Below are 23,689 nucleotides of genomic sequence, written 5' to 3'. Positions count from 1 at the left end.
TGGGCTCTCAGTATATATACGAAAGTGAAAGTCACTCAGTGACGTCCCACTCTTTACAAACCCATGGACTATACAGTCCATGGAATTATCCAAGCCAGAATACTGGGGTGAGTAGCCATCCATTCTCCAGGGTATCTTCCCAACCCAGGGATCAAACCGATGTCTCTAGCACTGAAGGCATATTCTTTACCAGCTGAGTTACCAGGGAAGCCCCCAGTGTACATATAATTGGGGGTTTATGCTGAGTTCACAATTACTCATAATCAACCAGGGGAAAAGTATTCCATCCTTGTTTTCTGCTTTCTAGTCAAAATTATGATTATGTACTATCTGCTAATGCACTATAAAATGTGGCTAAGAGGTGTGGCCTTTTAATGTTTTGCTGTTTGTGTGTTTTCTGAATGTTTTCTTTCTTTGTGGGGGGGTGGGGTGGGCAGTTTCTGTGCCCCCTTAAAAATATTTAGAAATAAGGTGCCTCTCTTATTCATTACAAATTGCAAACAGCAGTGGCCACAGGACTGGAAAAAGTCAGTTTTCATTTGAACCCCAAAGAAAGGCAATGCCAAAGAATATTCAGACTCCTGCACAATTGCACTCAGCTCACACACTGCTGCTGCTGCTGCTAAGTCGCTTCAGTCGTGTCCGACTCTGTGCGACCCCATAGATGGCAGCCCACCAGGCTCCCCCGTCCCTGGGATTCTCCAGGCAAGAACACTGGAGTGGGTTGCCATTTCCTTCTCCATGCATGAAAGTGAAAAGTGAAAGTGAAGTCGCTCTGTCGTGCCCGACTCTTAGCGACCCCATGGACTGCAGCCTTCCAGGCTCCTCCTTCCACGGGATTTTCTAGGCAAGAGTACTGGAGTGGGGTGCCATGGCCTTCTCCAAGCTCACACACTAGAAAAGTAATAATCAAAATTCTCCAAGCCAGACTTCAACCGTATATGAACCGTGAACTTCCAGATGTTCAAGCTGGATTTAGAAAAGGAAGAGGAACTAGTGATGGAATTGCCAAAATATGTTGGATCATCAAAAAGCAAGACAGTTCCAGAAAAACATCTACTTCTGCTTTACTGGCTATGCCAAAGCCTTTGACTGAGTGGATCACAACAAACTGTGGAAAATTCTTTAAAAAATGGGAATACCAGACCAACTTACCTGCCTCTTGAGAAATCTGTATGCAGGTCAAGAATCAATAGTTAGAATTGGACATGGACAAAAGACTGGTTCCAAATCAGAAAAGGAGTACATCAAGGTTGTTTATTGTCACCTTGCTTATTTAACTTCTACACAGAGTACATCATGTGAAATGCCAGGCTGGATGCAGCACAAACTGGAATTAAGATTGCCAGAGAAATATCAATAACCTCATATATGCAGATGACACCAACCTTCTGGAAGGGAGTGAAGAAGAACTAAAGAGCTTCTTGATGAAATTGAAAGAGAAGAGTGAAAAATTGGCTTAAAACTCAACATTCAGAAAACTAAGATCATGGTATCTGGTTCCATCATTTCATGGCAAATAGTTGGGGAAACAATGGAAACCATGAGAGACTTTATTTTGGGGGGCTCCAAAATCACTGCAGATGGTGATTGCAGCCATGAAATTAAAGACGCTTGCTCTTTGGAAGAAAAGCTATGACCAACCTAGACAGAATACTAAGAAGCAGAGACATTACTTTGCTGACAAAGGTCTGTCTAGTTAAAGCTCTGTTTTTTCCAGTAGTCATGTTTATATGTGAGAATTGGGCCATAAAGAAAGCTGAGCATTGAAGAATTGATGCTTTTGAACTGTGGTGTTGAGAAGACTCTTGAGAGTCCCTTGGACTGTAAGGAGATCCAGCCAGTCCATCCTAAAGGAAATCAGTCCTGAATATTCATTGGAAGGACTAATGCTGAAGCTGAAACTCCAATACTTTGGCCACCTGATGCAAAGAATTGACTGTTTGGAAAAGACTGTGATGCTGGGAAAGATTGAAGACAGGAGGAGAAGGGGGCGACAGAGGATGTGATGGTTGGATGGCATCAACTGTTCAATGGCCATGAGTTTGAGTAAGCTCCAGGAATTGGTGATGGACAGGGAAGCCTGGCGTGCTGCAGTTCATGGGGTCACAAAGAGTTGGACATGCCTGAGTGACTGGACTGAACTGAACTGATTATTCATTAAAGAAGGCTGCATCCATTCCAATAGTTGGGAGTGCTGGAATTTTACCCCCAGGGATATGAAAGATTGTAGGATTTTGGAGAGATTGGGCTTTTCTCGTTTGAAAAGTAGAGAAGGGCTGTTGTTAAAGGGAAGATGGGAAGCGAGAACAAAAGTCTTGGGAGAAAGTCCATATAGAAGCAGAAGATTTGAAAATGTATTTTCCTGAAACGGATAGTACCCGCAGAGTCTCTTGGAATGTAGTCTAGTTTAAATACACTTGTCATGGGGGTTCAAACATTTGTAAAACTGAGTTTCGGTAGTGATACTACATACTGAAAGCATAAAATTGCCCTCTTTGGACCCAAAGAAAATTGTGTAGTTATCAAATCTGTGACTGCAAAAGATAAGGAAGGAAGATTTGTTAGTCAACAAGGAATGAAACTGATGATAAAGCTCAAAGCTAAGAGGCTGAGGTACTTTGGGGAAACTATAAAAGTTAGAGATAAGATTAAATATAACCTGAGTATAGTGGACCCAGCTGGAAGAAATAAATAGAGCTCCATTCTCAGTCTAGGGAACCATCTGCAGCAGTGGTTTCCTATCCAGATTGCATATTAGAATTAAAATTCCCTGGTGGACTTTAAAAACTACCAATGCCTGGGGCTCACCCAAGACCAATTAAGTTAGAATCTTTGTGGTTGGGACCTAGGATTTGAATATTTGATAATTTCCCAGGGGATTCTAAAGTGCAGCATAGTTTGAGAATCACTGTTTCAGATCCTTTTGATCTAGGAGAATTGTGTAATTGAACAAGACTTGATGAAATAGAAAAAGAGAAACTGCTTGTAGTTTGGAGATAATAGAAAAATGAAATTAATATGAGAATAATGAGAATTATGGGCAAGAGTGAATTTTACCCTATTTCCCCTTAAAATTTGAAAAAGAAGTTAGAAATTAGAAAGAATAAATGTATTTTGCAGTCATACTTCCTTATATAGTGGAGCAGAAATATATTTGAAAGGTGGGGCAGGAGTCATATTTTTATAAATCCTACATAAAAAATTTAAGCAAATGTGCAAAAACAGACTTACAATAAAATTAATTATAATAGAAAAAAATGTGCTACAATAAGACAACTGCATTAAGTTGACTCCCTATGATGGAATATAATGCAGTTATTAAAATATTTTCATATGATATTCAAACTTATATCTTAAACCATGAATACTTTTAAGGCACTCAATAACATTTCATCTAAAATATATTGTGTGTTTATGAGAGTGTATGAACATGCTTCTGTATGTGTGCATACGTGTGAATGTATACAATTTCCAAAATATCAACTAAAGCTATTGATTGCTTTCTTATTTTATTTTCTTTCTGTATTTCTATATTTAACTTTCTTCTTCAATTGGACAATGAGAATGACTGTTTAAATCTAAAGGTTAAATATTTTTCAAAGACTGAGTGAAAATAAAATTATTCACATTCTGGTGACTCATTAAGTGATATAAGCATGGCCTATTTTAAAACAAATCTTCAAGATAAAGAGTGCTCAATAAATACTAAAATGTGTGCATTTCTCTCAATTTCATTCATTTGTTTCTAAGATGATATACCTAGAAAGGAGTGTATGCATGTGGGTGATTAATAATTTCCTGTAGGCATTTATTAAGTATATACTTGTAATACGTACTTGTAGTAGCTTTTATAATTCAAATTTTCCTGAGTGTTTTCTAAAAACATAGTCAGTTAAGCATGTGAAGCTTTTTAATAAAGTACTCTAGGGTACAGTATTCACTTTTATTTAAGTAATAATATTTGATCATTATTAATCATTTTTATTTAGGTAAAAGAAACATGAGAGAAAAATTTGTAAGACATGTGTGTGTTGCTCACTCAGTTTTGTCTGACTCTTTGCAACCCCATGGACTGTGGTCATGGGATTCTCCAGGCAAGAATACTGGAGTGAATTGCCATTTCCTTCTCCAGGGTATCTTCCCAACCCAGGGATTGAACCCAAGTCTCCTGCATTGCAGGCAGATTCTTTACCATCTGAGCCATCAGCCATAAAACATTTTAAAAACCTATAAGATGATACATCTTACATATAAAATATATAGATAATGTGATAATTGCTATTATTTTTGTATATTCTCAGAATTTGTTTTAGAAATATACTTTAATCAGTTTTACTGACGTAGAACTGATATCCTTGAAATTCACAAATATGTATATTATTTGGTAAGTTTTAAGAAACATATATAGTTGTATAAACACCATCACCCTCAAGCTATGGAATATTTGAAAGTGAAAGAGTTAGCTGCTCACTCCTCTCCAACTCTTTGTGACCCCATGGACTGTAGCACACCAGGCTGGGATTTTCCAGGCAAAGATACTGGAGTTGGTTGCCATTTCCTTCTCATCCCAATTCTGATTCAATGGATACTGTGAAGTCCTTTACATCTGCTTCAATTCACCTAGCATACATTTTATTAATCATTCATGCTGTTCCTTGTATATTTAGTTCAATATTCATTTGTTTCTAGGTAATATTTCATTCTTTGGGTAGTTCACAATTTCTTTGCTCATTCACCTGTTGAAGGGCATGTTTTTTCCTTTTTACTTTTTTAACCCAGCTCCAATGTTTTGTCTATTAGGAATAAAACTGTTATATATAGCCTACTATAATTATCTCTTTGAACATTTTTTTCTTGGATGAATACCTAGGAGCAGAATAACTAGGTCTTATGGTCAACATGTATTTAAACTTATATAAAATGGCCAATTTTTTTTTTAAATAGTTGTATCTTTTTTCATTCCTTTTTAGACTGTATAAGTTCTGGTTCTTCCATATCTTCATCAATAATTCATATTTTGTCTTTTTTTTTTTTTTACTTTTCACTACTTTAGTGAGGGTGAAACAGCATTTCATTTGACTTTTAATTTGTAATTTCCTAATAATGATATTAAGTTATTTTCACTGGCTTATTGTTCACTCAGATAGAAAATCTTATATCCTATGATTTAAGATATGTCATTTGCACCTCTAATGAAAGTTAGTTGATCATATTAGAATGTTTCTGTTTTAGAAATCATTATTTTAACTCACAGAACTATATAGGCTACTGTATGCCAATATACACAGACTTAATAATGTTGTTGTTGTTCAGTCACTCAATTGTGTCCAATTCTTTGTGACCCCATAAACTGCAGGATTCCAGGCTTCTCTGTCCTTCACCATCTTCCAGAGTTTGCTCAAACTCATGTCCACTGAGTCAGTGATGCCATCCAACTATCTCATCCTCTGTTGTCCCCTTCTCCTCCTGCCTTCAATCTTTCCCAGCATCAAGGCCTTTTCTAATGAGTCATCTGTTCACATCAAGAGGCCAAAGTATTGGAGCTTCAGCTTCAGCATCAGTTCTTCCAATGAATATTCAGGGTTGATTTCCTTTAGAATTGACAGGTTGGGTCTCCTTGCAATCCAAGGGACTCTCAAGGGTCTTCTCCAGCATCACAGTTCAAAAGCATCAATTCTTTGGCTCTCAGTCTTCTATATGGTCCAACTCTCTCATCCATACATGACTACTGAAAAAACTACAGCTTTGACTAAGTGGACTTTGTTGGCAAAATAATGTTTCTCATTTTTAATACACTGTAGGTTTCTCATAACTTTTCTTCCAAAGAGCAAGCATCTTTTAATTTTATGGCTGCAGTTACCATCTGCTGTGATTTTAGAGGCCAAGAAAATAAAGTCTTGGTCTACTTTATGCCAATATATACTGACTTAATGATGTCACTTTATACTAAGTCTTGAAATCAAGTAGTACTTGTCTTTTAAATTTGTTTTTTTTCCCCAAATTATTTGCTATCTTTTATATTTCCATGTGCATTTTAGAATTGGCTTGTCAATATCCCCAAAAGTATGTCAAATGAAATTTTTCTGGAATTGTGTTGGATATATAGAAAAATTTGAGGAGAGTAAGTATCTTAACACCACTAAGTATTTTTTTCTTGAATATCTATCTATGATCATTTATTTAGATCATCTTTCATTTCTCTCAGTAACACTTTGTAGTTTAAAGTGTATAGACCCTAAACACATTTTTTTAATTAATTCCTAAGTATTTGTTTTTTTTTTTTTTTTGGTACTAATGTAATTATACTATTTTATTTAAATTTTAATTTCAGTTTCCCTTGCTATTATATAGAAGTAAAATATGTTTATATATTGACCTTATTTCTTGCAACTTTGAATATTACTAAACTAACTTGTTCAATAAATCTGTTTCTATATTTTTAAAATACTTTTCTCTATCATATCATCTGTTAATAGAGTCTCCCTTTTTATCTATCTTTATGTTTTTATTTGTTTTTGCATTGGACTGATCATAACATAAACTAAAATTTTTAAAAACATTGTTAGAGTGTACACCCTTTTATTGCTTCTATTCTCAGAGAAAAAAATTCAGTCTTTAACTATTATTATGTTAACTATAAGTTTATTGCAGATGTCCTTTATTGGGCTGAAGAAATTCTCTATTTAATACCAGATTTTTGAGAACTTTGTTTATAAAATTATAAATGTATATTGAATTTGTCAAATCTATAATGCAAATTATGTTTTTAAAAATATTAACATTCTATTACATAGATTTTATCTCAATTGATTTTAAAATGCTGAACCAACTTTGCACTAATTAACTAGAAAATGAATGAATTGAAAGTAGAGACAGTGAATGTTGTGTCGGCTGTGGATTAACTATATAAATGAGATAGAAGCATTGTAGCAATGAAGGAATTAGAATGAATGGATGGAAGGGTAATAGTTACTGGTTGAAGTACGGGGTGTTTGCTACTTATATTTTGAATATGAAGTAGTTAGTGATGATGATAAAGTTTGAAGCATGTCCTGGCAATTGAAAGAAATGTTCACTGAAATTGAAGACGTCACTATACTCAGAAGCTAGGGGGATAGAAAGATACACACTGGAATACAATTATCACCAAGATAAGATGGTAATTGTGAGGTAAAGAGGAAGACATTGATTTAGAACTGAGCATATTCAAGTAATAAGAAGTAATCAGAAGGTGAATAGATATAAAAAGAAAGAGAAGAGGGTGTCCTAGTATTCTAGTGAACAGAGATGCTGCTGGAAGTCAGACTTAAGCTGACCTAAGTCTGAACAGACTTAAGCTCGTTCAAACTTAAGACAGTTGAAATAAATTTCTAGGAAACTGACTTTTGCTTCACTTAGCCTTGTCAAAACTAACAAGGAATATGTTGGCTTTATTTTATACCAGTTACTTGCAGCTGGTGGACAGACAGGCTCACCAGCCACAGTTTCCATGACAATTTGCTTCCTGAGTATTGATAGCAGACTTATGATGCCTCATGAGAACCCTTAGTTAAATTTACAGGGGTTACTAAAAATCAGTCATTTTTAAAATTTAAATTATATATACTACTACTTAACTATATTAAAACAAACCTAATAAATACTCAAATTCATCATTATTAAGTTCTTAATTACTTTACTACATTTTGCGATTTCTTCTGACCTTGAGATTGTTTATGTCCATTATACCTATAAGACTTAAAAGTTGTATATCAGTTTGCTTCTGCTCATCTATCCCCAACTCTACATTGAGTAACATTACACTAACAGCTTAAAAATTGACCATATTGCGAGTCTTTATCCATATAAATTGTCAAATATTACAATCTAAGCTTTCCTTACTGCTTGGTTGATTTCTAGGCTTATTAAAAAGTGACAAAAAACCCTGTTCATGTAGATTAAAGTTTTTGCATCTATGGCCAATAAAATGTAACTATTACAGCTATTTTGAGAATATTTTTCTATTTTTTGAAAGCCACTATCTAATTTAGCAAAGAAGTCACACACGCCATTGCAAAAGAATGCAGTTCTGAGATATATTTCTCTGTGGTCTCTGTTGTCCTACTTATTTATGTAAATAAAATATCAACCAACATCCGGTATACTTTGGAGGACTTTTCTTATCATTTGCAAACGTAATTGGCTAGAGATACAAGAATTCAGCAAAAATTAACAAAAACTTTCTGCAAGAATCAGTAGTGATATAGAATTTATAATAAAAATTGTGGTATTTTTTTTATTATTTATATACAGGGTACTACACCACCTTTTTATGAGCAACATTAATAGCAACCCTTTTACACTGTGTGTATGAACACACATACCCAGACACCACCTAGTTTGTACATGATAAGTTCTCATCAGAGTGCTGATACTTCAAATGCTGTTTGCTACAGAAGTGAAATAATTGGGGCAAAAGATGGCATTAATCATCAGATTCTCTACCCGGAGAGGAATTCTCTTCCAGCATGAAGAAACTAATTTTTAATTTGTTTTTCTGCCAGGTTCATGGGGACAACTCTCTTTAATTGTGTGAAACTGATGCATTTGAAGCCTGCACTCTGCAGCATTCTCTACCAGCAAGCTGGATAGTTATTGCAACCGTCTCCAGGCCTGAATATATGGCAGAAATCTGCAGTTTGACTTGGATCTCACAGTAATTAAAACATTTTATTATGAACCAAGCGGAGGTGGGGAGTAGAAAAGGACTAAAAGAGCTCTGGAAAAAAATTCTTTTTTTTCTTTTTTTTGGGGATGCAGAATTTTATTGGCTTGAAAAATCTCCCATTTGAGAGGGAGAGTGTTCTCAGGCAAAATTTTGGAGCCTCCAGTGCTGAAGACATGGCAATGATCCTTGAGAATGTAACACTTATTAACCCATGGTTTTTATGATTCATTCTGGGAACATTTTTGTGATGAACAAAAAATCATAGAACTAAAGTCACATCTAAAAAGCCTCTTGATGAAAGTGAAAGAGGAGAGTGAAAAAGTTGGCTTAAAGCTCAACATTCAGAAAACGAAGATCATGGCATCTGGTCCCATCACTTCATGGGAAATAGATGGGGAAACAGTGGAAACAGTGTCAGACTTTATTTTTCTGGGCTCCAAAATCACTACAGATGGTGACTGCAGCCATGAAATTAAGAGACGCTTACTCCTTGGAAGGAAAGTTATGACCAAACTAGATAGCATACTCAAAAGCAGAGACATTACTTTGCCAACAAAGGTCCATCTAGTCAAGGCTATGGTCTTTCCAGTGGTCATGTATGGATGTGAGAGTTGGACTCTAAATAAAGCTGAGCACCTAAGAATTGATGTTTTTGAACTGTGGTGTTGGAGAAGACTCTTGAGAGACCCTTGGACTGCAAGAAAATCCAATCAGTCCATCCTAAAGGAGATCATCTTGGGTATTCATTGGAAGGACTGATGTTGAAGCTGAAACTCCAATACTTTGGCCACTGATGCAAAGAGCTGACTCACTTGAGAAGACCCTGATGCTGGGAAAGATCAAGGGCAGGAGGAGAAGGGGACGACAGAGAATGAGATGGTTGGATGGCGTCACCGACTCTATGGACATGGGTTTGGGTGGACTCTGGGTGTTGGTGATGGACAGGGAGGCTGGCGTGCTGCTATTCCTGGGATCGCAAAGATATGGACACGACTGAGCAACTGAACTGATTAACTGACTTCTTTCCTTCTGACTGGCTGGTGAACAATTTCTGGCAAGGAGATGGAAGGGGTGCAAGATTTAAATGGAGCAACATTGGGAAGCTGTATAAAATATTATTATTAAAATTTGCACTAAATGTATTTTAGAAGCCCACACAGAAAAAAAAAGGGGGTGAATTTCAAAATTAGAAGTTTTTGAAAGAAAGAAAATCCCTCTTCAGTGCTATTTATGCTCTGGTTTTACTATCTGTTGAGCAACTGAAGAGACACATTATTATAAAATTCTTCATCACTATGTGCTTTTCAAATATTTTACTTTTTGTTAAAGTTTACATCACTTTCCAAAATACTGTATTGGCTTCACAGCTCTCTTCCTTCATCAATTTGTAAGGCTATTTGTAAGGCCTCCCCAGATAGCCATTTTGCTTTTTGAATTTCTTTTCCATGGGGATGGTCTTGATCCCTGTCTCCTGTACAATGTCATGAACCTCAGTCCATAGTTCATCAGGCACTCTATCTATCAGATCTAGTCCCTTAAATCTATTTCTCACTTCCACTGTATAATCATAAGGGATTTGATTTAGGTCATACCTGAATGGTCTAGTGGTTTTCCCTACTTTCTTCAATTTCAGTCTGAATTTGGCAATAAGGAGTTCATGATCTGAGCCACAGTCAGTAATCAATCTGATTTTGGTGTTGACCATCTGGTGATGTCCATGTGTAGAGTCTTCTCTTGTGTTGTTGGAAGGGGGTGTTTGCTATGACCAGTGCATTTTCTTGGCAAAACTCTATTAGTCTTTCCCTGCTTCATTCCGTATTCCAAGGCCAAATTTGCCTGTTACTCCAGGCGTTTCTTGAATTCCTACTTTTGCATTCCAGTTCCCTATAATGAAAAGGACATCTTTTTTGATGTTAGTTCTAAAAGGTCTTGTAGGTCTTCATAGAACCGTTCAACTTCAGCTTCTTCAGCGTTACTGGTTGGGGCATAGACTTGGATTACTGTGATATTGAATGGTTTGCCTTGGAAACCATTCTGTTCTGTCGTTTTTGAGATTGCATCCAAGTACTGCATTTCAGACTCTTTTGTTGACCATGATGGCCACTCCATTTCTTCTAAGGGATTCCTGCCTGCAGTAGTAGATATAATGGTCTTCTGAGTTAAATTCACTCATTCCAGTCCATTTTAGTTCGCTGATTCCTAGAATGTCGACGTTCACTCTTGCCAGCTCTTGTTTGACCACTTCCAATTTGCCTTGATTCATGGACCTGACATTCCAGGTTCCTACACGATATTGCTCTTTACAGCATCAGACCTTGCTTCTATTACCAGTCACATCCACAACTGGGTATTGTTTTTGCTTTGGGTCCATCCCTTCATTCTTTCTGGAGTTATTTCTCCACTGATCTCCAGTGGCATATTGGGCACCTACTGACCAGGGGAGTTTCTCTTTCAGTCTCCTATCATTTTGCGTTTTCATACTGTTCATGGGGTTCTCAAGGCAAGAATACTGAAGTGGTTTGCCATTCCCGTCTCCAGTGGACCACATTCTGTCAGACCTCCCCACCATGACCCATCCGTCTTTCATGGCCCCACGGGCAGGGCTTAGTTTCATTGAGTTAGACAAGGCTGTGGTCCTAGTGTGATTAGATTGACTAGTTTTCCGTGAGTATGGTTTCAGAATGTCTGCCCTCTGATGCCCTCTTGCAACACCTACCATCTTACTTGGGTTTCTCTTACCTTGGACGTGGGGTATCTCTTCACGGCTGCTCCAGTAAAGCGCAGCCGCTGCTCCTTACCTTGGAAGAGGGGTATCTCCTCACCGCCGCCCCTTCTGACCCAGAACGTGGAATAGCTCCTCTAGGCCCTCCTGTGCCACACAGCCACCGCTCCTTGGAGGTGGGATTGCTCCTCCCAGCCTCGGCCCCTGGTCTCCTGTGTGGGATAGGTCCTCCGGGCCGCTGCCCCTGACCTCAGACGCAGGGTAGTTCCTCCCGGCTGCTGCCCCTGACCTTGGACGTGGGGTAGCTCCTCTAGGCCGTTCCTGCGCCATCTCAGCCTGGCACTCTCGGCTGCTGCCCCTGACCTCGGACGTGGGGTAACTCCTCTTGGCTGCCTCCCCTCAGGCAGGGGGTCCTCCCAGCTTCTGCCCCTGATCTCAGACGTGGGGTGCTCCTCTTGGCCGTGCCAAGTGCGCCAGTCACAGCTGCCCACGCAAGTGCTCCACTCGCAAATGCCTGCACTAATTGGCCTTACAAATAGCTATGAAAAGAAGAAAAGTGAAAAGCAAAGCAGAAAAGGAAAGATATAAGCATCTTAATGCAGAGTTCCAAAGAATAGCAAGAAGAGATAAGAAAGCCTTCCTCAGGGATCAATGCAAAGAAATGGAGGAAAACAACAGAATGGGAAAGACTAGAGATCTCTTCAATAAAATTAGATACAGGAAACATTTCATGAAAATATGGGCTCAATAAAGGACAGAAATGTTATAGACCTAACAGAAGCAGAAGATATTAAGAAGAGGTGGCAAGAACACACAGAAGAACTGTACAAAGAAGATCTTCACAACCCAGATAATCACGATGGTGTGATCACTCATCTAGAGCCAGACATCCTGGAATGTGAAGTCAAGTAGGCCTTAGAAAGCATCACTACGAACAAAGCTAGTGGAGGTGATGGAATTCCAGTTGAGCTATTTCAAGTCCTGAAAGAGATGATGCTGTGAAAGTGCTGCACTCAATATGCCAGCAAATTTGGAAAACTCAGCAGTGGCCACAGGACTGGAAAAGGTCAGTTTTCATTCCAATCCCTAAGAAAGGCAATGCCAAAGAATGCTAAAACTACCACACAATTGAACTCATCTCACACGCTAGTAAAGTAATGCTCAAAATTCTCCAAGCCAGGTTTCAGCAATATGTGAACTGTGAACTTCCAGATGCTTAAGCTGGTTTTAGAAAAGGTAGAGGAACCAGAGATCAAATTGCCAATATCCACTGGATCATGGAAAAAGCAAGAGAGTTCCAGAAAAACCTCTATTTCTGCTTTATTGACTATGCTAAAGCCTTTGACTGTGTGGATCACAATAAACTGTGGAAAATTCTGAAAGAGATGGGAATATCAGACCACCTGACCTGCCTCTTGAGAAATGTGTATGCAGGTCAGGAAGCAATAGTTAGAACTGGACATGGAACAACAGACTGATTCCAAATAGGAAAAGGAGTACGTCAAGGCTGTATATTGTCACCCCGCTTATTTAACTTATATGCAGAATACATCATGAGAAACGCTGTCCTGGAAGAAACACAAGCTGGAATCAAGATTGCCGGGAGAAATATCAATAACCTCAGATATGCAGATGACACTTATGGCAGAAAGTGAAGAGAAACTAAAAAGCCTTTTGATGAAGGTGAAAGAGGAGAGTGAAAAAGTTGGCTTAAAGCTAAACATTCAGAAAACTAAGATCATGGCATCTGGTCCCAAAATTTCATGAGAAATAGATGGGGAAACAGTGGAAACAGTGTCAGACTTTTTTGGGGGGCTCCAAAATCACTGCAGATGGTGATTGAAGCCATGAAATTAAAAGATGCTTACTCCTTGAAAGAAAAGTTATGACCAACCTAGATAGCATATTGAAAAGCAGAGACATTACTTTGCCAACAAAGGTCTGTCTAATCAAGGCTATGGTTTTTCCAGTGGTCATGTATGGATGTGAGAGTTGGACTGTGAAGAAAGCTGAGTGCTGAAGAAGTGATGCTTTTGAACTGTGGTGTTGGAGAAGACTCTTGAGAGTTCCTTGGACTTCAAGGAGATCCAACCAGTCCATTCTGAAGGAGATCAGCCCTGGGATTTCTTTGGAAGGAATGATGCTAAAGCTGAGACTCCAGTACTTTGGCCACCTCATGCAAAGAGTTGACTCATTGGAAAAGACTCTGACGCGGTGAGGGATTGGGGGCAGGAGGAGAAGGGGACGACAGAGGATGAGATGGCTGGATGGCATCACTGACTCAATGGACATGATTCTGAGTGAACTCCAGGAGATGGTGATGGACAGGGAGGCCTGGCGTGCTGTGATTCATGGGGTGGCAAAGAGTCGGACATGACTGAGTGACTGAACTGAAGTGAGCTGAACTCCCTCATCAAATGCAGCTTAATCACCCACTATAAAGGAATCCCCAACTCCCGACTTATATATCTTCATTAAATCACAGAATAATATTTTTAAATTCACATATATCTGGACACTAGGGTTAATATACTTGTGTTGAAGTTCAAATGTTCATATTTAGTTTTAAATCGTGTACTAATATCTCCATTGTCTTCCCTTTGCTCAGATGGTAAAGAGTCTGCCTGCAATGCAGGAAACCTGGATGTGATCCATGGGTCAGGAAAATTTCCTGGAGAAGGAAATGGAAACCCACTCCAGTATTATTGCTTAGAGACTTCTATGGACAGAGGAGCCTTGTCTGCTACAGTCCATGGAGTCACAAAGAGTCAGACATGACTGAGTGACTAACACACATACTGATACCTTGGGCAGGGGAATTCTTAGTTTCTGTTTCCAATTTGCACAAATAATTGATGGCTCATTAACAATTCTGTGGGAACACTGCAAAACACATGCATGCAGAAGAAAAACAACTAGATGTGACAAGCAGAATAAAGTCTGTGTCAATCATATTGAAATCCTCTATTACATTTCAAATGAGAAGTTAGAAAACACTTTGAGTAATAAATTCACATAAATAAAATGAATTTAATAAATTATACTTGTTAAGGAGATTTATCATTTCAAATTCATATAATAAACAGATGATTCTTTTGCTTTTGGTTTACCCAGAATTTTTTTTCTGTTAAAATATATTTGTTCAAATGCCATCGCCTATATGACTGGAGGCCTGTTGCGTGTGTATGTTAGTCACTCGATCATGTCTCTTTGGGACTCCATGGACTGTAGCCCACCAGGTTCCTTGGTCCATGAAATTTTCCAAGCAAGAATACCAGAGTGGATAGCCATTGCCTTCTCCAGGACATCTTCCCAACCCAAGGAATGAACCTGGGTCTTCTGCATTGCAGGAAGATTCTTTACCATCTGAGCCACCACAAAAGCCGAGGAAGCATTTTGTCTCATCATAATTTTAGAATATTAGATAATGTGATAAAAAGCAATAATTTAAAAACTATATATTTTCAAGTATTTGGAAAGTGAGCTTTACCATTTTAGTAAACTTGTTTCAGCAAATCTAATGTTAGAATATAGTTTTGAGAAATCTATTTTTAAAGGAATGGCATATGTAGATCACTATTTTAACAATGTGTAATTTAACTTGCAAGGTACTTTGTAGCAAGCAAACTGTGGTCAGACTATTTACACAATCATTTGTGCTAACATTTCTACTTTCAGAGATTTCCAGTTATCAGGAAGGGGTGGCTTGTTATGACAATGTAATTTAAAATCTGGGAGAGCAAGCAGTATGGCAATATTCATTTGATGGAAAAAATTAGCATCTTTTTTTCTTGATACATTTTAAAACTCTTCCCATGGCAATGTTTTTAAGTGGTAAAATCCAGGAATTGCAACTAAAATATTCTTTATGATATGGAAGAAAAATAGATTCTTTCTCATTCTTTGGTTATTTAAGCATGAAATTGTGACTTACTCCCTAGTTCATCTGAATACATCGGTACATGAACTAGACATTTACATCAGAGAGCCCTCTACATTGTCAAGGCACATGCTGAAAGTTATAATTATATAATGGAAGTTATAACTTGCAATGCTTTCTGTTTTTCGACCTCCTACTCTGGCCTTACCCCCCAACACTTTCTTTCCACACACCCACATTTCAACTGTGCTAAATAAACTACTCTACACACGGGCTTCCCTGGTGGCTCAGTGGTGAAGACTCTGTCTGCCAATGCAGGAGACACAGGTTTGATCCCTGATCTGGGAAGACCCCACATGCCACGGGGCATCTAAGCCTATGCACCACAACTATTTACCCTGTGCTCTACAGCCTGGGAGCCACAACTACTGAGCCCACACACGGCAACTACTGAAACTCACCACCCTAGAGCCCATCCTCAGCAACAAGAGAAACCACTGCAGTGAGAAGCCCACACACTGTAACTGAAGAGTACCCCATGCTTGCCTCAACTGGAATAAAGCCCATGAAGCAACAAAGACCCAGCACAGCCAAAAAATAAATAAATAAACAAAAGTTAAAAAGAAGAAAGAAATTACACTACTTAAGTGGCATCCATATCGGGGTTATTGTCACTGCCTTTCTGGGGGCAGATTGCACTAACAAATTATCTATTCCCTAGGTAAACTGATATCTAACCTTTCTTCTTCACTGATTTACTCCAAGTCATCCTTGCAGATTCAGCTCAGGTACTGCATCCTATAGGAAGTATTTTTGTGAACCATGACCTTCTCTTACAGGAGGTAAATTATCCTCAATGCTTCTGCCTCTGACTGAATACTTTTCATTTCATATTGTAATTGTCTGTTTAGTCATCTATTTCTCCAATAAGATGCAAATCTGTGAGGGGATTATGTTTTACATCTTTATATCCCTTTCAAGTCCATACGTAGTTGTATGATACATGACTTCCATCTCCTCCTCTCGCTTTGACAATTTCATTTACTTTTGTGACTTCAGCATCCGTTTACCTAAAACTCTCCCATCTAAATCTCCCAGCCATAGTTCTCTCCTGAATTGTAGACTTACATAACTGAAGTATACAATAGAAATGTCTACTTGGCTGTATCACAGACTCTTCAAAATCAACAAATCCAAAATGGAGCTCATTTTTCTTTCTGAAATTTAGATTGACTACTTCTCTAAAGTTTCTCTCAGTAAATACCACAAGAGCAAAATGATTAAATGACATGGCTGTCAAGATCTGCTATTTATACTAACTGTAATCTTGAGCAATCTCTATGCCTCACATTTCTTAACTGCAGAATAAGGGTAATAATAACACTTCTTTCAAATGATTGTTGTGAACATTGTTAGTCATTAAATGTAAGTCACTTCCGTTACTGCATGGCAAATAATACGTAGTCAATACATACAAACTATTATTTCGGTTCAGCAAGTTACTTAAGCTAGAGTTCTGAGTCATCTTTCACTACCGTTTCCTCTTGCCCTTCCTTCCACACAGCATTATGTATCTTATATATAGAGATATATAGATATTATATATATATATAAAACACACACACACACACACATATATATATACTTTGTGTGTATATGCAATATATATACAAACTTGTCAAAACTATTTCTGTCTCTTAAATTTTGTCATATCTCTTAATCTCCATTGTCACCATTCTACTTGAAAGCCACCTGAGCCTCTCGCCTAGCTTATTCTTAATAACTTTCCAGCTCACTCGATACTGCACTTCTCTATTCTCTTCCCCACACTGCAGGCTATGTGACTTTAACACACACCTCAACACGTGGCTAAGCTGTTTACGATCCTTCCATCTTTCCTTTGAGGTTAATATAAGCCTAAAATACTGCATCTCCTGACTTCCTCCAAGGCTTGGCATTTGCTCACTTCACCCTCTTTTCTTCTGTTATCCCCAAATCTGCCTCCCTTTCCCCTGCTTTATCCACCTGCATTTTTATTCAGTTCCTCTAAAACACCTGACTCTTGCTCACTTCTCTGGCTTGTTGGCTTTCATACCATGTTGTTCCCTTTTCCTAGAATACATCTCTTCCCTACTGAAGAAACTTCTCAGGGATTGAGTGTTCAGCTTCCCACAGAAGCCCAGGTCCCTCTTAGTACTTAGTTGTTTATTTATTTATTTTTTTAAAAATCTATTATTTTTTTTATTCTTCCAATTTTATTTTATTTTTAAACTTTACATAATTGTATTAGTTTTGCCAAATATCAAAATGAATCCGCCACAGGTATACATGTGTTCCCCATCCCGAACCCTCCTCCCTCCTCCCTCCCCATACCATCCCTCTGGGCCGTCCCAGTGCACCAGCCCCAAGCATCCAGCATCATGCATCGAACCTGGACTGGCAACTCGTTTCCTACATGATATTTTACATGTTTCATTGCCATTCTCCCAAATCTTCCCACTCTCTCCCTCTCCCACAGAGTCCATAAGACTGTTCTATACATCAGTGTCTCTTTTGCTGTCTCGTACACCGGGTTATTGTTACCATCTTTCTAAATTCCATATATATGTTAGTATACTGTATTTATGTTTTTCCTTCTGGCTTACTTCACTCTGTATAATAGGCTCCAGTTTCATCCACCTCATTAGAACTGATTCAAATGTATTCTTTTTAATGGCTGAGTAATACTCCATTGTGTATATGTACCACAGCTTTCTTATCCATTCATCTGCTGATGGACATCTAGGTTGCTTCCATGTCTTGGCTATTATAAACAGTGCTGCGATGAACATTGGGGTACACGTGTCTCTTTCCCTTCTGGTTTCCTCAGTGTGTATGCCTAGCAGTGGGGTTGCTGGATCATAAGGCAGTTCTATTTCCAGTTTTTTAAGGAATCTCCACACTGTTCTCCATAGTGGCTGTACTAGTTTGCATTCCCACCAACAGTGTAAGAGGGTTCCCTTTTCTCCACCCCCTCTCCAGCATTTATTATTTGTAGACTTTTGGATCGCAGCCATTCTGACTGGTGTGAAATGGTACCTCATAGTGGTTTTGATTTGCATTTCTCTGATAATGAATGATGTTGAGCATCTTTTCATGTGTTTGTTAGCCATCTGTATGTCTTTTTTTGGAGAAATGTCTATTTAGTTCTTTGGCCCATTTTTGATTGGGTCATTTATTTTTCTGGAGTTGAGCTGTAGGAGTTGCTTGTATATTTTTGAGATTAGTTGTTTGTCAGTTGCTTCATTTGCTATTATTTTCTCCCATTCTGAAGGCTGTCTTTTCACCTTGCTAATAGTTTCCTTTGATGTGCAGAAGCTTTTAAGGTTAATTAGGTCCCATTTGTTTATTTTTGCTTTTATTTCCAATATTCTGGGAGGTGGGTCATAGAGGATCCTGCTGTGATGTATGTCGGAGAGTGTTTTGCCTATGTTCTCCTGTAGGAGTTTTATAGTTTCTGGTCTTACGTTTAGATCTTTAATCCATTTTGAGTTTATTTTTGTGTATGGTGTTAGAAAGTGGTCCAGTTTCATTCTTTTTACAAGTGGTTGACCAGATTTCCCAGCACCACTTGTTAAAGAGATTGTCTTTAATCCATTGTATATTCTTGCCTCCTTTGTCAAAGATAAGGTGTCTATACGTGTGTGGATTTATCTCTGGGCTTTCTATTTTATTCCATTGATCAATATTTCTGTCTTTGTGCCAGTACCATACTGTCTTGATAACTGTGGCTTTGTAGTAGAGCCTGAAGTCAGGTAGGTTGATTCCTCCAGTTCCATTCTTCTTTCTCAAGATCGCTTTGGCTATTCGAGGTTTTTTGTATTTCCATACAAATTGTGAAATTATTTGTTCTAGCTCTGTGAAGAATACTGTTGGTAGCTTGATAGGGATTGCGTTGAATCTATAAATTGCTTTGGGTAGTATACTCATTTTCACTATATTGATTCTTCCAATCCATGAACATGGTATATTTCTCCATCTATTAGTGTCCTCTTTGATTTCTTAGTTGTTTAGTGTCAATAATAATTGTTCAAACTACAACACAATCTCTATTAAGCAGGTCCAATATCTTTTTTATTTGTGTGTGTTAAGTTGCTTCACTCACACCTGACTCTTTGCAACCCTATGGACTGTAGCCTACCAGGTTTCTCTCTCCATGGGGTTCTCCAGGCAAGAATACTGGAATGTGCTGTCATGACCTCCTCTGGGGTATCTTCCTGACCCAAGGGTCAAACCCATGTCTCTTATGTCCCCTGCATTGGTGAGCAGGTTCTTTACCACTAGCACCACCTGGAAAGCCCATCTTTCTTATTACCTCTGTCTTAACAGTGACTACTGGAGTACTCAATTCATAGTGAAAAAAATTGGATGAGTTAATGGGTCCAAATAAAGACATTTCTAGTAGATGATCAACAAGTAAATTTTTTTCAAAATAAATCCTATTTGGGTAAAAATCACAACTCTTTGGTCAGAAGGCAATATCTCCAAACAAAAGAGCAACATTTGTAAAATTGATATTCTTGATTAAAAATAAGGATTTCTGTTTTTACATTTAAAGATCTTGGAAGATACCATTACATCCCTAACAATACATAAAAAGCAAGATAGACTGAAATACCAGCACTTTTTATTGGATCCATAAGAGAAAGAGAGGACCCAGTGCAAACTGCTACCTCTAAGACTGAAGAGAAAGTGAATCCAGGGAGTCATGGCTTCCTGGAGCAGACACACAGGAACAGAAGCCACTGCAGAAAACAGTGCCAGGATAGGATCAAGGAACATGAGCCAACTAAGTGTGGTCTCCAAACACACCAGTATATATTGACATATGAGCCCTGCCATGTGTAAAACAAATAGCTAGTAGGAAGCTGTTGTATAGCACAGGGATCTCAGCTGTGGTGACCCAGAGTGGTGGGATACGGGATGGGGTGGGAGGGAGTCCACGAGGGAGGGGATATATGTATATAAATAGCCGACTGACTATGTTGTATGGCAGGAACTAACACACCATTGTAAAGCACTATACCCCAACTTAAAAAAAAAATCTAAAATTTTTAAAAATTAAAAAAAAAATGCAAGTGGATAGAGAGAAATACACCATGCTAACAATAACTCAAGAAAGCAAGAGTAGCTATATTAATTTCAGACAGAGCAAGCTTAAAACTAAGGAAAGCTTCTATAGATTAAAATGGTGATACTTGATCATAAGAGGGGTCAACTCTCCGAAAAGACACAGCAACTCTTCAGATGTATACATGTAAGAACAGAGTATCAAACTACATGAGGCAAAAACTGATAGAACTACAAGGAGAAACATATTTTCAGTATCATAGTTGGAAACTTCAACACCTCTCTGTCAGAAATGAACAGATCTGGCAGACAGAAATCGGTCAGGACATACCTGAAAATCACAGCATCAATCAGTTAGTATAAATGACTCTCTCATCCATCAGCAGCAGAATTCACATTTTTGTCAGGATCACATGGGAACATTGATAGACCAAGATACATTCTAGGCCATGAAACACAATTAACAAATTGAAAAAAGAATATAAGTTATGCAAGATTTCCTTTCAAGACACAATGGAGTTAATTCAGAAACAATATCAGAAAGATAACTGGAAAATCTCAATATACATAAAGATTAAATAGTACTAAAAATAAGTGAGCTATTATGCCATGGAAAAGGCATACGGGAAACTTAGGTGCGTATTACTAAGTGAAAGAACCGGTCTAGAAGGTTGCATACTCTATGATCTATCTGTATGACATTCTGAAAAAGGCAGAACTATGGAGACAATAAAAAGATCAGTGGTTGCCAGGAATATTGTGGTGTGGGGAGAGGGAGAGAAAGGAACAGTCACAACACAGAGGATTTTTTAGGGCCATTCTGTATGATATCACAATGATGGATATATGTTGTTTACATTAGTCCATGCCCATTGAATGTATAACACCATGGATGTTGCACTGTGGACTTTGAATGACTATGATCTGTCAAGATAGACTTATTCTAGGTAAAAAATACACTATACAGTTGAGTTATGTTGATAATGGGGGAGGCTATGAATTTATGAGAGCAGAAAATATATTGGAAATCTCTACCTTCCTCTCAACTTTATTGAAAATCTAACACTGCTTTAAAAAATAAAGTCTTAAAAATAAGGTTATATACATTCTATAACAGGTATATAGTATATAAATATTTGAACTTTCTCAGAAAGTATGAAATAGTTCTGACATTGGGAAAGTCTCCCAGACTTCAGTAATTAACATGGTGATCTGTGAAACTGGGGAGGTCTTCATTTAAATTGATGATTTGCTTCAAAGCCTGTGAGTTTAACTAATGTATTACATTATAGTTACATAAAACTGCTCTATTACTTATTTCCACTTGAGATAACAATGGATATTTGTGGTAGTACATTAGTACAATACATGCTTTTGATTTTCTGTATTGGTATGTTTTCCTGCAGTTGAAAATAGGTGATCTGTATTATCTTAAATTAAGAGAAAAATGATTTATTTCAGGCTCATATTTATGGTTCTATCTAGCATGGTTGGTACAAATAAAGGGGTAAAAAAGAGAAATATATAAATATATTACATGTAATTTCCCTTCTTCCCCTTCTTTATAAAATAATCTGGATACATACTCTCCCACTGCTCCCCGTGGGGGTGGAACTCGGCAAGGCTGGTCGCCACACAGCAGCTTGAGCATCTAGCCTCCCCCTCAACAGTGTTGGACTGTTAAAATGCCTCTTAAGGAGCTCAAGTGAAGTGCTTGCACTTCAGCTATTAGTGGAAGCATCACCTGGCAGCTGCAGTTTGGGGCCATGTCTCAAGTCTCATAGGTATTGAGCTTTGAACTGCTCTTTCTTGACCCTAAAAGTTTTTGGAGCTAAGATCTTCATGTCTGCTGTTCAAACTGATGTTAGAGGGTGTATAATTTGACTGTCATATTTTATTAGGGCTTTCTTGGTGGTTCTGTCAGTAAAGAATCCGCCTGCAATGTTGGAGACCTGGGTTCAGTCTCTGGGTTGGGAAGATCCCCTGGAGGAGGGCATGGTGACCCACTTCAGCATTCTGGTCTGGAGAACCCCCATGGACAGAGGATCCTGGGGGGCTACAGTCCACGGGTTCACAAAGAGTCGGACACTACTAAGCACATTTTAATTTTTAAAAGTCTATGTAAAGTTGATTGCATGTTATAGAGACTGCAGTTAAAAATTTTCCTAAACTAAAATTCAGGACAAAATATTTGTAGCCATTGTATCCAAAGTAGTATTCATTATTCATTCATTATTTATTATTCAGTATTCATTATGTAAAAATTAATAGGGAAAACTATTCTGTTTCTAATATGTATAGAGAAAAACTAGCATACATATATTGATGATTTATTACACTTTTAATATAAATAATGGTTTAATTTAAGCTGCAGACTGACTCTAGTTCTGGACTGTAAAAACAGTGTTTAAAGAGTTTTTTAAGAGCATGGATAAGGAAAAATATAATTCTACCTAGGGTAAAATATCTTTTCATAAGGGAGAAGACATTGTCCTGGAATTTATAGGATGTGTACAGTTTCAGAGGGGCAGCAGTGATGTCATTTCAGGAATGGAATCATTTTCAGGAAAGGGAAAATTGGGAGAAAGTCATGAAAATTAAGGGTCCATGTAACTGCTGTGATGGACCAAGTATTACAGGGTGGGAACTTTCAGAAATCAAGAGTCAGACTTTCAGGACAAGTAATCAAGTAGTTTTTATATAAACATCAATATTATCATAGCTGTGCTTCAGTGAGTTATCAGTCCCCATGTGAAGAAAGATTTGGAGATAAATTGAGGGCATGCATGTGTACTCAGTCACTCAGTTGTGTCCGACTCTGTGTGACCCCATGAACTGTAGTCTGCTAGGCTCCTCTGTTCTTGGAATTTCTCAAGCAAGAATACTGGAGTGAGTTGCCATTTCCTCCTCCAGGGGATTTTCCTTACCAAGGGATTAAACTCGGATCTCCTGTGTCTCCTGCATTGGTAAGTGAATTCTTAACCACTGAGTCACCTGGGGAGCCCGTAAATAAAGGGCAGTAGATAACATTTTTAATAATGTAAGTAAGCAGACATTAATGTATGCCAGTGTACAAAAAAGTAAAATATTCAACAAAACCTTTCAGAGGTAGCATTTAGGGGCTTATAGATGATGTGCCATAAGCTTTACAGATGAAGGAAAATTGCTATCAGGGTTAATTTCTGCTTCATTTGATTTTATTAACTGGGAGAAATATTAGAAAAGAAGCAAGTTTCAGGAAAAATATAAATCTTTTCGGTATGAAATT

The sequence above is a fragment of the Bos mutus genome, chromosome 1, assembly GCF_027580195.1.
Source record: "Bos mutus isolate GX-2022 chromosome 1, NWIPB_WYAK_1.1, whole genome shotgun sequence".
Lineage (NCBI taxonomy): Eukaryota > Metazoa > Chordata > Mammalia > Artiodactyla > Bovidae > Bos > Bos mutus.
The sequence above is the reverse complement of the archived record's forward strand: the minus strand, read 5'-3'. Positions refer to the sequence as shown.